Source organism: Pezoporus flaviventris, unplaced genomic scaffold (genome assembly GCF_033815535.1).
Source record: "Pezoporus flaviventris isolate CSIRO_AGI_PZ_B2104156 unplaced genomic scaffold, CSIRO_AGI_Pfla_v1 ptg000013l, whole genome shotgun sequence".
NCBI lineage: Eukaryota > Metazoa > Chordata > Aves > Psittaciformes > Psittacidae > Pezoporus > Pezoporus flaviventris.
In genome coordinates, this window is record NW_026892561.1 from 22864808 (window position 1) to 22879173 (window position 14366).

Sequence of the window (14366 nt, forward strand, 5' to 3'; positions counted from 1 at the left end):
GCCTTAGCCCATCTATACTACTATTGCCTTTTTCTGGAGCCAAGTGTCCCAATGCGTGTGGGAACAAAGTCCTGACTGCTTGGCCCAGCATGACATAAACTGGTGGCAGACCAGAGAGAAAAGAAGACATTTCTGCTCCCACTATCTCACTGCAAGCACATGCTTCCACTCTTCACCACATTTTCCCCCTTCCTACCGTCACATCAAAGACATTAAAGAAAAGCAAGTAAACAAGCAAAAAAATCCAAAGCACTTTCCACACCAGAAAAGTGATAGCAAACAATTACATTCAACTGTTACAATGCAGCAACATTTCTCACCCCAAAAGCCACCTTTCATTGCAACCAACCATTCTTAGAAAGGGATAAACCCAAAACACCAAGGCTGGACTTACCACTGGGGGAAAGATACAAGGTCCTGAGGAAAGCAAGACCTAGGTTTCATACTGAGCATGCACAGCCCCTCCTCTGTAGCTTTAACCTTAAAGGCAGATGCCACCTGCTTTCACTGATACAGGGTTGTAGCTCAAGCACCACTGAGGTGCATGTGTGAGTCCAGCAAACTTCTTCCAAGGACACAAAAGACTGTCTCAACCAAAATATGGTATAGTTTTCTCAGTTTTTTCATCCAAAATAGGCTTGGAGCTTCAACACTCTGATCTGCCCCGGGTGAATAGTAGAGTTTGTGGTGAAAGCAGAAATAAGGTATCTCAGTAAAGCTGTTGTGTTGTGTTTCAAGAGATCCAAGCATCTCCAGCTCTCCTTAGCTTCCCTCAGAAGCTGGCACCCTGCGGTGGTTTGTGTTTCTCCCACATGATGTGCAAACTCTTGGAAACTAACAGTGTCTTTTATAGGTGCCAAACTTCATGGCTTGGTGTAAAGCCACAGTGTAAAATCTTGCAAGAAGATATCTTTCACAGTAGGGATGAGCAAAATAATTTGGAGGTTTTTTTGTTCTTGTTGCCAAAGTTACGGAATGTTGCTTTCTGCTTCTCCCCACCAAATGGCTACCAATAGTGTACAATTTTCTGTCACTTGCTCTGTAGTCCTTAGTCAGTGGACAAGCAGATGGGGGTCAAAGAAGCCCTTCTTTGTAAACTACAGATTTTGTGGGTGGTTTGTTTTGGGTTTTTTGTTTGTTTGTTTGTTGGGTTGGATTTTTTTCTATTTTTCCCACAAGACATATTCCTCTAAAGGATCTGCTTGTGAAGTATTTAGGAAAGCTTGATGCAAAAAGAACATCTACTCTTATAAAGAAAGCACTTCCACATTATACAAATGTACCCAAAGAATAATTTATAATGTCTAAATAATGATATCTAATATGGATCATTTTATTCATAGCTCTCAGAGTGCTCTACAAAGGAAGACAGTGTAATTTAGCTGTGGGAAAACTAAGGTACCAGGAGGTCATAGGATTACTCATGGCGACTCAGTAAGACAGTTGTGCAGCCGGAAATGCAACCTTGATCACTTGAGTCCCAGTCTGGTGTTGCTCTAAAAGGAGTTTGTGCTTGTCTAGATAGAGAAATTCAGAAAGACCTTAATTTCTTCAGGTAGAGTATGCACTGCACTTCCTAGAGCAAGAAATTCCCAAACCTAATTTATCTGCAGGGACCAAAATGCTGGTGCCTAGTAATGAAAATAAAGGCTGCAGAAATGCTGTGACCAGCTTTAAGCCACAGTCAGAATTCAGGGTGGAAGTAGAATTCAAACCCATATACCCAGACTAAAAACTAATCTTTCTTCCTGCATGCTTACAGAAGTTAACCCTTAGCAGACCTTAATACATGCATAGATTAATATATTAGCCTCAAACTCCAAGTGGTGTGGGCTGGATAGAGAAGTCATAGAGCAGAGAAGCTGGCAGCCTCAGCTCCAGCAGTCCTAATCCATGTGCTTTCTGCTTTCTCCAGTTAGACCTTGACATGCATCAGAAGCAATGGTAAACAAATGGTTTAAAGTTCATGACCATTACACTTAATTGCCTGAATCTTGGGGTTGTATTTTTAGTTGAGTAGGGAGTAGGCTCCTTTTCAGATTGTACCTTTAAAACTTGAGGAACTTGGCAACCCACATACTGCTAGAATTCCCCTTGCTCTGCATTTTAACACTGCAGTGATTTGTAGACATCGCTACCTAATGGAGCCCACAGCTGTGCAAGAGGAGAAGGAAGCAGGGTCTGGCAGCACAGGACAAGTGTGCGCCTTGCAGGCACTGTCATCTGGAATTCCCCAAAGTGTGGAGCACGCTTGTCCCCCACAGCTGTATCAGCCACCCTAGGCTGGTAAGGCACATCCTGGAAGCACCCATTAGAGACCTCTGGTAATCAAACAAGTTTATGGTTGCAAACCAGAAGCCAAAATGAAAGCCAAATGGGGAACAAGCAGGCTCTCAACCCTCTCAGAGAGGAGAGTGATGTTGAATTTCAGGGATCTGTATTGAACCCCAATCTATGCCTCTGTCTGTGTCTACTTCACCAATAAACAGTTCCCTTCCCTGCACTGTACTGCGTGTTTTCCTGTTTCTCTGCCAGATGCTATATTCATAGGTCTTGGCTCATGTGAACCCAGAAGAGACAGCAGGTCCTGCTGATCTGCACTCACAAGTACTTGTTCTAATCCTTTAGATTTCTAGCCCAGCTTTCAGATTTACTTTTTTAAAATTAGACTTCCAGCAACGTCTTTAAATTCTTCAGATTTTCCTACCCTATAACATTGTTTAATGTATTGGTCCTAGAAAATATCTCTGGAAGAAGACTGATGGATGCATGAGTTTGGAAGGGTGAATATAAAGAATAACAAACACCAACAGGATTTTTTTGAGACAGAACATAACTTTCAGCTATGGTTCAAATGTCCATTCTTTTTTACCAGATCCCATATTCCCAGATCTGATATCTCACTAAAAAGGATGTGAAGAGCAGCCTGGGTTATGGGGAGAGGCAGCTGAGAGAAAAGTGGTCCAGTAGCACATAGATGTGCATTAGAAAATGAAAGAAGCTAACTGCCCAAAGCCTAATCTCAGAAGTAGCCACCAACTAAGGAAATATAGGGAACACAGGAAGGAAGTCAGAGTGAGAGCAGCGAAGGGTTGTGACACCGATTGTGTCCTACAGCATCTGTTGAGGACAGTCTAAGCATGACTGTTGGCTTCTTCCTATTCTCTAGCCAAATGACACTTTTATTGAGCACACCCTGTTTCAGTTGTGAGATGTATGATATTTAGAGGAATTAAAGCAATTTTGTCTCAGAAAAATGCTGATTGTGTTGCTTACAAAATCTCTGTATTCTGCTAAAGTCTACTGTAAAAGTGGAACCTGATCTCTCTGTGACTTAAGATTTCCCTTTTGGAAACATGTGCATGAGCTGAATGGAAAGGGGTAGGAAGGGATGGCTCAGCTTTCTGGTTCCTCTTTATTCAAGCCTTCAGTGCATGGGCAAGACTGACCTATATCAAATAAAGTGAAACTGGCTGCATAGAATGATCCTCACAAATCACCACACTGAAAAACATGACGGGGATTTTCTTTCATTCATCACCTTCTTTCAGTTAGAGTCATCTTGAGTAAGACTATGCATCCGCCTAAGTGGATGCAGCATTTGCAGCTTTGCGGTGGCCCCTCAAAGCACATTATATCAGTGCAGCCTTGGGCCCCACACTAATGCCCTGCTCTAGTGTTGGCAGCAGAGCTCCTCTGGGAGAAAAAGGCTCCCTCTGCATCCCCTTTGCTACCATGCCGAGAGGTTCCCAGCTTGGCTACTGCATGGCCTGCTCCCTGCAAACTGCTGGGAATGGCTTCTGGAAGCAGGAATTCAGAGTACTATCAGTAACACTTAGAGCTCAGGAACCCACCACATCTCCTATCTATACCTCATCACATCTGTTATCTACATGTCATCATTATCAGCCAAACAACAGTGATCACTTCTACATGACAGAGGCATTTCTTTGTCCTCAGTGCTTCAGAGGCACCATCCCCTAATTGTTGGAGCATGTCACCCTTAATTCTCCTTTTTTCTCTCCAGTGATTCCTTCAGCATCTTACAAACTTTCCAAGACCTCTTTTATCTCCCACTCAACCTTAGACATCCTCTTCTCCACCTTCCCCTTCTCACTCATCCTTGGAAACTACCTCCTCACCCAGTCAGGAACATCTCCTCCCCTTCTTCTCAGCCCTTACACCCACTCTCTTTCTCAGCAGGGGCTGAGAGAGATGGAGCTTTGGCCAAGGTGAAAGCACTGACACAGCAATTCCTCCACCTGCCCGCTGCAATTGGTGCTTTCTGGTCTGGGGTACAGAGCCCTCATAACCTCCAGAAGACCACCCAGGAGCCTGAGCAACCTCTATTGGGAAGCCCAGAGTTAGAGTGCAAGCCTGATGGAGATCAGGACACCCTGAAGAGGCAGTGCCCCCAGTCCTTAAGTGACCTGTTCATCCTTGCCTTTCTGTTCCTGACATATAGCAGTGCCACCACCTTTGTAAAGCACACAGAGATCATCACCATTCCACCTCCAGGGAAACATGGTTGTCAGACTTTACAAATTTAAATAATAAAAGAAAATTTAAACTTCCATCCATTTTAATGAAACATTAAACCAAAAGCAGTCAATCCCTTCCCCAAAGCTATTTGCAGGGATGGATAAAAGCTGTGCCCATCTGGAGAGGGAGGAGTCAGTGCTGCTGGGCACAGGTGAGAGCCTTCACTGAAGTAACTGAGAAAGGCTTTTCAAAAACAACACAGTGGAAAATCCAGGCCTGGCCCTTGAAGTTCCGAGGTATTTTAAAGCCAAGTCCAAAAATAAGTACTGTAAGATAAACTTTGCAGGCAAATTATTCAGAGGCCACAAAACATTTTCAAGTCCACTAAAAAAATAAAAATCCCTTTAGTCTACATAATAGACATAATTTACTCAGTTTTAGACACCCAGCTGAGAACATGCATTTGGGTCTACCTTTCAAAGTTTATATAAGACTTTTTGCAGCCAGCTAGCCAGGCCTGATAGTTCTGTGGCAGGACAAATGGAGTGATACTTTGCCCCCTCTGCGCAGGAGAGGATGAGCACAAAATCTCTGCTGAGAGGTCTCCTGCTGGGTCACGGCTGCCACCAGCCCTGCTGCCACCAGCCAGCCTCTGCTGCCCAGCTGCAACTACAATTAAAGACAACAGAGACCACCTTTTGTGCCTCCCAAGGGGACTGCCTACACCAGAATCATCCCATTCTTGGTGCCTTGGTGCACTTCCACAAGCTGCCTGGGAAAAAGGAGACTCAGAGTTTTCTTCTGTTGCATTCCGCTGCACAGTATGGGGAGACCTCTCATCCTTCATGGGGGAGGAGGGGGAAAGGCAGGTGTTAAATACTCAAAGCAGCCTAAACCAGCTAACTGCATTCTTTCCAGTTATCCAGATCTCTGCAGCATCAGGGAATATTTAAAGAAAAGAAAGCAACAGCCCCGGAAATGAAAACAGGTGAGATCATTTTCAAGAGATGACAGTCATTATAGAAGACAGCTATTACAGGCCTTCATCACTACACTTCTCTAGTAATTTTAGGTATGTAATAAGGAAAACTGAAAAGTTCTGAAGAGGCAGTGGCCAGAAATACGACCTTCCTGAAGCTTGCTGAATAAAATTCCCCCATTTGAGCTTTGCTCGTCAGTTATTTTTCCTGTGAGCCCAGCATTTACCTAATAACATTATCTACAGCAGTTCACTGCTGTCTATTTTTTTTTACAAGGAACTTGCTTTCAGTATTTCCTACAGGAAATGAGGCTCTTAACTGTTGTCTGCTGAAATTTTGCAGTGTTGAGTGCAACTAGCATCTCTTGTTTCACTAGTCTACCTCCATCACACTAATACAGAGACCACAACACAGAATGGGAAATTACTTTATTACAGATGATAAAACAATTCAGCCAAGTGTATCAAAGCTTCAGAGAAGCAGTTGGGATGTCAGGAACTGGCTCTCATTAGATACTACAAGGCTCTGAAAAAGGCCAGAGCTAGTGGGAAAGAAAAGAACCAAACCCAGCAGAAAAGTTCCACTTGCAGCCAGGACAGCAAGGAAAGCCCTCAGCAACGCTTACACTGCCAGTCTGGCCCAGGTTCAAGATCAGGTTTGTGTATTACCTCTTATCTAAATGTAAGCACATTTTTCAGAAGTGAGCTCTGAAATCCTGAGCTCTGGATTGTCCAGAGATGAAATGACTGTGAACACTGCTGACTCCAACCTCTCGTTTTATGTAGCATGGACAAGTTAGGCATGATCCAGTTAGGCATGGTCCAGACTGAGCTTTCTACAGTCCAGTCCACCACCAAATATCCTGAGCTCATCTCTTCCTGAGGACTGTGTGCTATCAGAGCAAGCACCAGCCACAGGTAGCACGCTGACAAGCAAACCTGAAACACCCAAATCAAGGGTTTGCCATGAGCACGGCCAGTCCCTCACAACAGAGACATGCACTGTTGTGGGTAGGTACCAGGCAGATCTCTTTGGGTTCCTGACTGGATTGCTTCTTAACACAATAAAAATGAGATTACATAGTGCAAAGAGCAGCTGTTACAGGCTAGGGACCAGAGCCAGAGCAGCACTTCTCCCAGACAGTAACTGGGTTAACCTGAAAAAAAACACAAACCAAAGATCAGTTTGTGCCTCTTTTAAAACACAGAGTCATAACCCAGCAACACCTCACATGTGATGCTAATGCCTGCAGAGATGAAATCAGGCTCAGTGCTGCTCCCAGGGAGTGCAAGGATGAAGCATCATATGAGGAGCCCTCACAGTGCTGATTTACGTGTTCAAGACCATGGCATACAGATAGCACCCAGCTGAGCAGATAAGTCATTTCAAGCAGAGTATTCTCTATTTAGTGGCAGATGATACACATAAAAATGTAGTGTATGGGAACTGATGGGGTGACTCTGCTATTAGACACGATGCATTTGTGTGTAATCCTTCTGAGGCAGCTCCACAGAAGCTGTGACACTGTGGCATGCAGCCACTCCTGACCACGAGCTGTGTGTATCTCATTCAGCATGCTGCTTTGAGGCTTAGTGGGAAAAGAGGAAACTCTTGCAGCATGTGACCATGGACTTTGGAAAACCAGGTAAGCCCAGCTCAAATCTCCAGATGTCTGGCTTCCCTCCCTGTTTCTGGGGTGAAGATTACTAGGTGTAGATCTGTGGGTCAGGAGTGAGTTGTTCAGGAGGCTGTGCTCTCAGATCTGGTCTTGGTAATGGGCTAAATAGACCATCTGTCTTCTGCACTAAACACTGTGTTGTCTCCAGCCAGCAAGAGAAAGAGTAAGGGGCTTCTACCTCTTCTCTCTGGTAAGGAAGTTTAATTCCCTCCAAACCGTTCCCAAGCACTTCCGCCATCCAAAACACTCCAGAGGCAAACAAAATGAGAGATGCAGGATTCATCTCCTTCCCACCTCTGCTACACCTGCGTTCATGGAACCGAGTGTGCTTTTTCTGGACCAAGCAGACTGCAGTGTGGCAGAGGTGCATACAGCATCCCTTGGCTGTGCTTGCAGCCACGATTGCTCATGCTGTGGTTGCAGTCCTGCAACATGCTCTGAGCTCTGTTTAAAGCCTTGTTTCCTGCAAGCAGTCTTTTCCCTGCTTGTGCCATATCACCATCAGTAGCATTAATGGCTTATGATCCTCCAGGACACTAACACATTCTACCAAGAGCAGAGTTTCTTTTAAACCTACTGAGATTTCAACCTGTTTGATATGTGAAGGAATCAAATCCTCTTCCTGCCAGGGATGCCCCAACAACCTTTAGAGTTTGTTTGCCCAGGTGTTTGGTGTGCTGTAGCTATAACCCTGAGGAAGATGCTGGGCACCCCTGCAGGTTGAGCAGCTGGTGCTGAGCTGCTGCTCTCCCAGCTCATTTGGACAGGCATTCCTAAAATTTGGACAACATGAGGAGGCGACAGGAAGAGACTGGTGCAGGGACATCCTACACAGATCTCAACATGGGCCCCCAGCAGGATGAAGAAATATAAGAGAAATCATGAAGCCCATGCTGATTTTGAGCCCTGGGATACCATGCATAGCAGGGAATTTAGTCATATAAATATAGTCAGAGAGGAGAGGGACAGCTTCCCCAGCAGAGAATATGAAATATGTGGTTCTTTTTTAGGACAGGAAGGTCTCAGACTGTCTAATGCAAGAGACTTGTGACATTTTGAGTTGAGTTTAGGGCCTGTAGTGATAGGAAAAGGGGTAATGGGTTAAAACTTAAACAGGGGAAGTTTAGATTGGATATAAGGAGGAAGTTCTTTATTGTGAGGGTGGTGAAGCACTGGAATGGGTTGCCCAAAGAACTTGTGAATGCTCCATCCCTGGCGGTGTTCATGTCCAGGTTGGACAGAGCCTTGGGTGGCATGGTTTAGTGTGAGGTGTCCCTGCCCATGGCAGGGGGGCTGGAACTAGATGATCTTAAGGTCCTTTCCAACCCTAACTATTCTATGATTCTATAAGCCTGGTGAAACTCTTTGATCCCTAAGGCACCGACTGTTACGAAAGTTGCTTTAGTCTTTAGTTACACAAATACTTTTCTCTATGAACTACTCACAGGAACTAAATTCCCTCTCTCAAACTCTCCCCAGAAAGATGAATTTTATGAAAATCTTAAATAAATCATCATGATGATACAAAAAGTCCCCAGAACTCTTTAGAAACAGGAAACAATAAACAGCAACATCCTGTGTTTCAGTAAATAATTAAAATGCAAAACAGAAACGCCAGCAAAGCAGATGTTAGCTGCAGGTTCCTGTAATATGAATTCGGTTGAAGATCCTACTTGTTACCCCACAGGCAACCGGCTAAATCTCATGTGTTTTAGATGACAAACAACAACTTCCTTTCCTCACCCCTGACACTAGGGATACTCCTGTGGGAAAACGAAATCTTCTGCTATATACCATGCTGGCTGCATTTTTCAGTACGTAGCAACTCTGTAACAGGCCAGCTATTGTTAAGCCCTAGAGCAGAGAATCCTGTTAACAATAACAGCACTTGCAAAAACCTTTCTCTGTGTCACAAAATAGCTGCAAGACAGGGCAGATGAAGGACAAAGAATTAAGAGCAGATTATAGTCCTGGAAGACAGGAACAAGTGAACTGTTTATCAGAAACACTGCTGATGTGTAAGGGAACACTACCTGGGGTGTTCACAGGACCTTTACTTTTGCAACTGTGCCTGATGCTAAGAAATTACAGGGTTGGCTCCCTATAATTTCATCAATACATTGACACACCTAATGTGATTTATAATTTCTTCTTGTGATTATCTTAAAGCAGTAGCTCCTGGAGTGCTACGAATACATCAAAGTCTCCTGTTCTATCAAAACCAGAAGGTTGCAGCCTGCATATTTTAAGAGGAAAATTCACAAATATGATCAATCAAAATTGCAAGACAGTGTAAAGGAATTCTGTTAAGAGTTTTAATCCTGTAATATTTGACCACCTCATGTCCATTCTAGCTCTCAGAACCAGCTGAACTATAATTTCACAGCAGTCCCAACTACGTCATAAACCCCACTGAAAGCAGTCCCTACAATCCCACTGTTTTGCCCCACCAGCTCCGACTCTTACTTCTGAGTGTAGAGGCAGGCACAGCTGGCAATACACAGCTGAGCAGCTGCTGCTTGTAGCATCCAGCTCACCAGCATGCTACAAGCTTCTTTCCATGGATTTTGTCAGCATGCATTTTTCAGCATGATATGTACTTAGATACATATCAACATCACTAAACTAAGCAGACATTGAACCTCCCTGAGCAAGGTTTTGTAAGCAGACATTTTTTCATGCTGCAAAAAACCTATTGAACCTCCAATCACTTACTGCAGTTTCCCCCTCCTCATTCTTGGAGGTGGCTGTTCTCTTTATATTTCAATGCATTAACCGAATTCTCCTTGCTTACGTGCATCAGTATTTATCACATCAGGCCACTTGTGGCATTTAAAGACCTGACTGGAGAAGATTCTGCAGCAAAATCCTATGGGGGGATGGTCTCTTACTGCACAGTAGGAAGTGATTACGAACAGGCACCAAAAACTCCCAAGGAAGTCCCAGGAAGAGATACATCTGTTTTCATGAAGCTGAGTAGATGAAAGGATATTGTCTATCTATTATCAGCATACCTAGTCCAACAGACCTCAGAAATCTATTATAATGAGACATTTTCCTTCTGATTATTTCAGTTTTGATCGTGGGCTACAAAATTTTGAACTAAACAGAAATCAATATTTGCATGGCAGTGTAACCGTTGGCTCCCTCTACAATGCTCATGTTCACAAGAAGATTTCCACATAAGTGCAAAACTAGGTTAGAGCTAAGCACTAAATTAAAAGCCAAGTTTCCTTATTTTTTTCCTCATCCAAGACCCTCCTTCCTCCCCTATGACTTGTGGCACCTACAGATATTTTTTGTATGTGCTCAATACTCCCTTGGCCACTCATAGGATGTCAGAGGGTTTTACTTTCCCCAAAAATCAAAGCCGAGCATTTCTGCTCTATATCAAGCCAGAAATACTTGTGTTTGTTGAGAGGAGCCATTGCAAGCTAGCTTGTAGCAGAAGGTACCATGCAAAGCAGCAAGGGATTATAATTTATAACATGTACTATAAACACCCTGAAGATCTCTGAACAGATGAGCTACTGAGAACTTGCTTGTTTAATTCCTTCACTATTTTGGAAGTTGAGAAAGTTACTATGAATTAGATATCCTCTCCTTATAGCAGAAAGGACAGCATAAAAGACTTCACATATTCTCCTTACAGTCTTTGAGATCTGTTAAAAAATCTGATTTGGTTCCACTTTAATCCCATAAGCAGTACTAAAAACACCTGCAAGCAGACAAATGTTTTCTTATAATAACACTCTTGAGGGGTGTATACTGTTTGTGAAGAGGAAAAAAAAGTCCTGTCTTTGGCAGTGACTGTGAAGGGGTTGTGACATCCCCACCCAGCACAATGAAGTCTGACATAGAGCAAAGGGGTCCAGCGGGAACAAAATGGAGGAGAGCAGTGGGGACAAGCAAACTGTGGGGACTCTGCCCGGAAGAACTGAAGAGGGTTTAGAATGCTGCAAAGATCCTATCTTCTAATCCCATCTTCTGATAAGACTGCATTATAGAACAGGAAAGCAATCAAAGAACAGACCTCAAAGACGAGATAAATACCCTCCTCCCCTCCTTACCAGCAGCAGTGCACATCTCAGCAAGGTGCTGGGGGGAGCAGCTGAGAGGTCCCATGCTGACAGGAAGTCCTCACTGCAGAGCTGCTCCCACCCATTAGGCTACCCTGAAATAACTATATTTTTGGCACACCTCATGCTGTCCTCTTGTGTGCATCTGAGTCCTTCTGGGGACGCTACAGCCACGAAGGTGACCACCACCTCACAGGAGAGTTTACCAAGGCCAATTAAAAAAGCACCTCCCCATCTCTCCTCCACCTTTCCTTCCTACATGGAGCCAATTCTTCTCCTCCAAAAGTCACCGGCTGTTCTGAGCACACCACAAGCTGCTCAGAACAATTTCTGGCTCCTCTCTGTGTCTTTGGAAAGTACCTGCTTTATCACTGGCTGTTTCTGCAAATAGATCTATACCAAGTCATGTGGCTTTGCTTATTTGGCTTCAGGTTTTCTGCCTACACAGCAGATTTGGGCTCCCATCTCAAAGGTAAAGGCAGATGGTACTGTCCACCCTGTCATAGCAGGAGTTCAGTTATTCTTCAGCAAAGCATGGAAAAAGTGTGCAGTTTCCCAAATGCTAGGATTCTGCAGAGCCTGCACACAGGATGAAACACTCTTGTAAGGTATTACCCTATGATGCTTAAGCAAAGCTCTGTCACAATGTCACCCAACTAATATCCAAGTGAAAGGGGAGCTGCTTATGCCAGCATTGATTCATGACCAATGAAAGGGCATAGCATGCTGCTGCCTGTGATCAGGAAGTGTAGCCAGCAGGTTTTGCTTGTACATGCCCACTCCCAACCCAAAGGGAGGAAACCTGCTGTTTCATTATTGTCTATCAGTAATGACAAGCACTGGGCACAGTGAGTTTCCACCTTTGTGCTGCATTGCAAGCATTAACATTGGCGAGACTCCTATCTGATAATTGCAGTCCATTTACCAGCCCTGTTTGATACATGTGGAAGCCAATGAAGAAAGATGAAGTGACACATGCAGTGCTCCCAACAAAAGATCCCTTTAAAGCTAGGTGCTCTGGGTGGCTGGAACTAGACCCTGGTCACCGAAATCCAACCAGATACAGCACCCAGTAGATGATGCTGCCATGTCCCATGCTCTCCTCTCCCTTCCATGCCCCAACTCATTTCTGACAGTTTTCCTCATCCTCTTCTAAAAACAGGTATATGTTTTTCTACATAACCGGTTGCATTGTTTTGTTTGTTTGTTTGTTTTTTTTTAATTTCTTTTTTTTTCTGGCATCACCCCAAAACCCAGGACTATGTCTGAGGAACCAGGTTTCCAGCAGATACTGCAGAGACTAGAGGATTTCAAGGTTGTTCCTGAAGCCTCTGTTATCAGTGAGATTTGCAAGGCTGGGCCATACCACACTGTGCTGAGAATACAAAGCCAGAAATGAAAGAGGAAAGAACAGCTTGTGTGAGAAGCCTTTTACTCAAAAGGAGGGAGTGAGCCACAGTGAATGCCATCAACACATCAGTGTTGTGAAATCCTGAGGTCACCAATTATCCTGGCCATGGGGTAAGGGATGAGCAGAACAGGCAGGACCATAGTCTGGTGCACCTGCAGGTACGTTCCCAACTGCTCCAAAAGAAGAGAGCTCCTGGGTAAAACAGCCTAATGACCATTATTTCCAGGAACACAAGTAACTTATCTGTAAACATCACTCCCCCAAACAGGCATTAGTGTGTGTGGGGGGGGGGGGAAGGGGTCTTTGGAGAGACGGACTAATTATATAGCACTCAACAGCTGGACTTTGATCATAATTACAGTGCCTTCTTCATCTTACATTAGTGGCTTTCAGCTGTAGATAGGTGGGCACTTTGTGGAAGGTGGAAATCCTGTCAGTTTCAGAGAGCTAGCTCATTTTGTGACTCGGAGGTAGCACAGGATGAGCTCCCATGGTACTATCCAAACAAGTAACTCATGGGGGTCAGTGACTTTAACACTTCAGTATAGGTGCTTCTGTCCCTACAGCAGCACCTTCCCAGGCTCAGGAGCCAAAGCACTGAGCATACTTAAGCACTGATTTCAAGCATTTCATGCAAATCTCTTTATAGGAGAAGCAGAAGCAGAAAAACTTTGAGGGTTTTGCTCAACTCTGTTATTGCTGAATTTTAGCATCTCATCTCTCTCTGTTTAGGAAGAAAAGTGAGCACACTCAGGATATACCTGTCTAACCTCAGTTCTGACATTCACATACTACATTTGCATCCCTCACTTCTGCACAGGGATGTACATCCCTGTCAATGCCCAGTGCCCTTCTTCCAGCTGGGCTGCAGCTACAGCACTAAACTCCAGTGACCACAGTGACAAGCAGGGTTGTGAAGGAGGCTGCTGTCCTGTACCCCAGCTGAGTTGCTTGTACTTTTGTGTGATGCAGGGAGTCCTTTGCTTTGATACCAACATTTACAGAGAAATAAATAGACTAAATGGGAGCTGGGCTGATGAGACAGGCCAGAGTGGCATAAACAGTAATACACAGTACTGGGAGTCTGGGCACCCAGCTGGTTTTCCTCATTTGTATCACTGATTTACTGTGTTGTTTGGATAAATCCTAACAGTAGCACAGTTCCACTGCTGTGAAATGACAGGCAATAAGTATACAAGCATTATAACGGCATGTTAATTAACGCTCTTAAGCATGATCTGTATTCACCTCTTGACAGAGGAAATGTTTCAGCTGGCTCCCACATCATCTGCCTGCTGGACGCCCCAAAGTGAAGAGATTAACAGATGAAGCAATGACAAAGGGTAAATTTAAGCCACAAATCTTAGACCTAGCTGAGATTCATAATTTATTGCCCCTCCACACTGACCTACAGGGAAATCTGTGTGACACACCCACCCATTTTAACAGGGTTTCAAACACTTTTCACTATTGTTACTTTGCCAGCATGCCTCAGCTCAATGATACAATTTGCAGTTTAGATTATTACTACATGTAATTTTAGAGTTGCAAAGAAGCACCCTGGTATTAGCTAAATAAAGCACTTTGACCGCATCAAAGCTAAAGTGTTTCAAACTGTGTAAAATAAATGCAATTATAAAACTATTCAGTTTTGTTGAATCAGCCAGACAAATGTCACCCAGCACGTCATGAATATCTGACCAACAGAGCCTATAGCTGAAGACCATCTATATCTT

The 14366-nt window shown here is 44.0% G+C and overlaps 1 protein-coding gene across 1 annotated transcript in view; it reads right to left on the minus strand.

The window, feature by feature from the left end:
* The window catches only part of TP63 (tumor protein p63), a 161911-nt gene that overhangs the window by 89466 nt on the left and 58079 nt on the right, over positions 1 to 14366 (minus strand). The gene's annotated exons all lie outside the window — the stretch shown is intronic.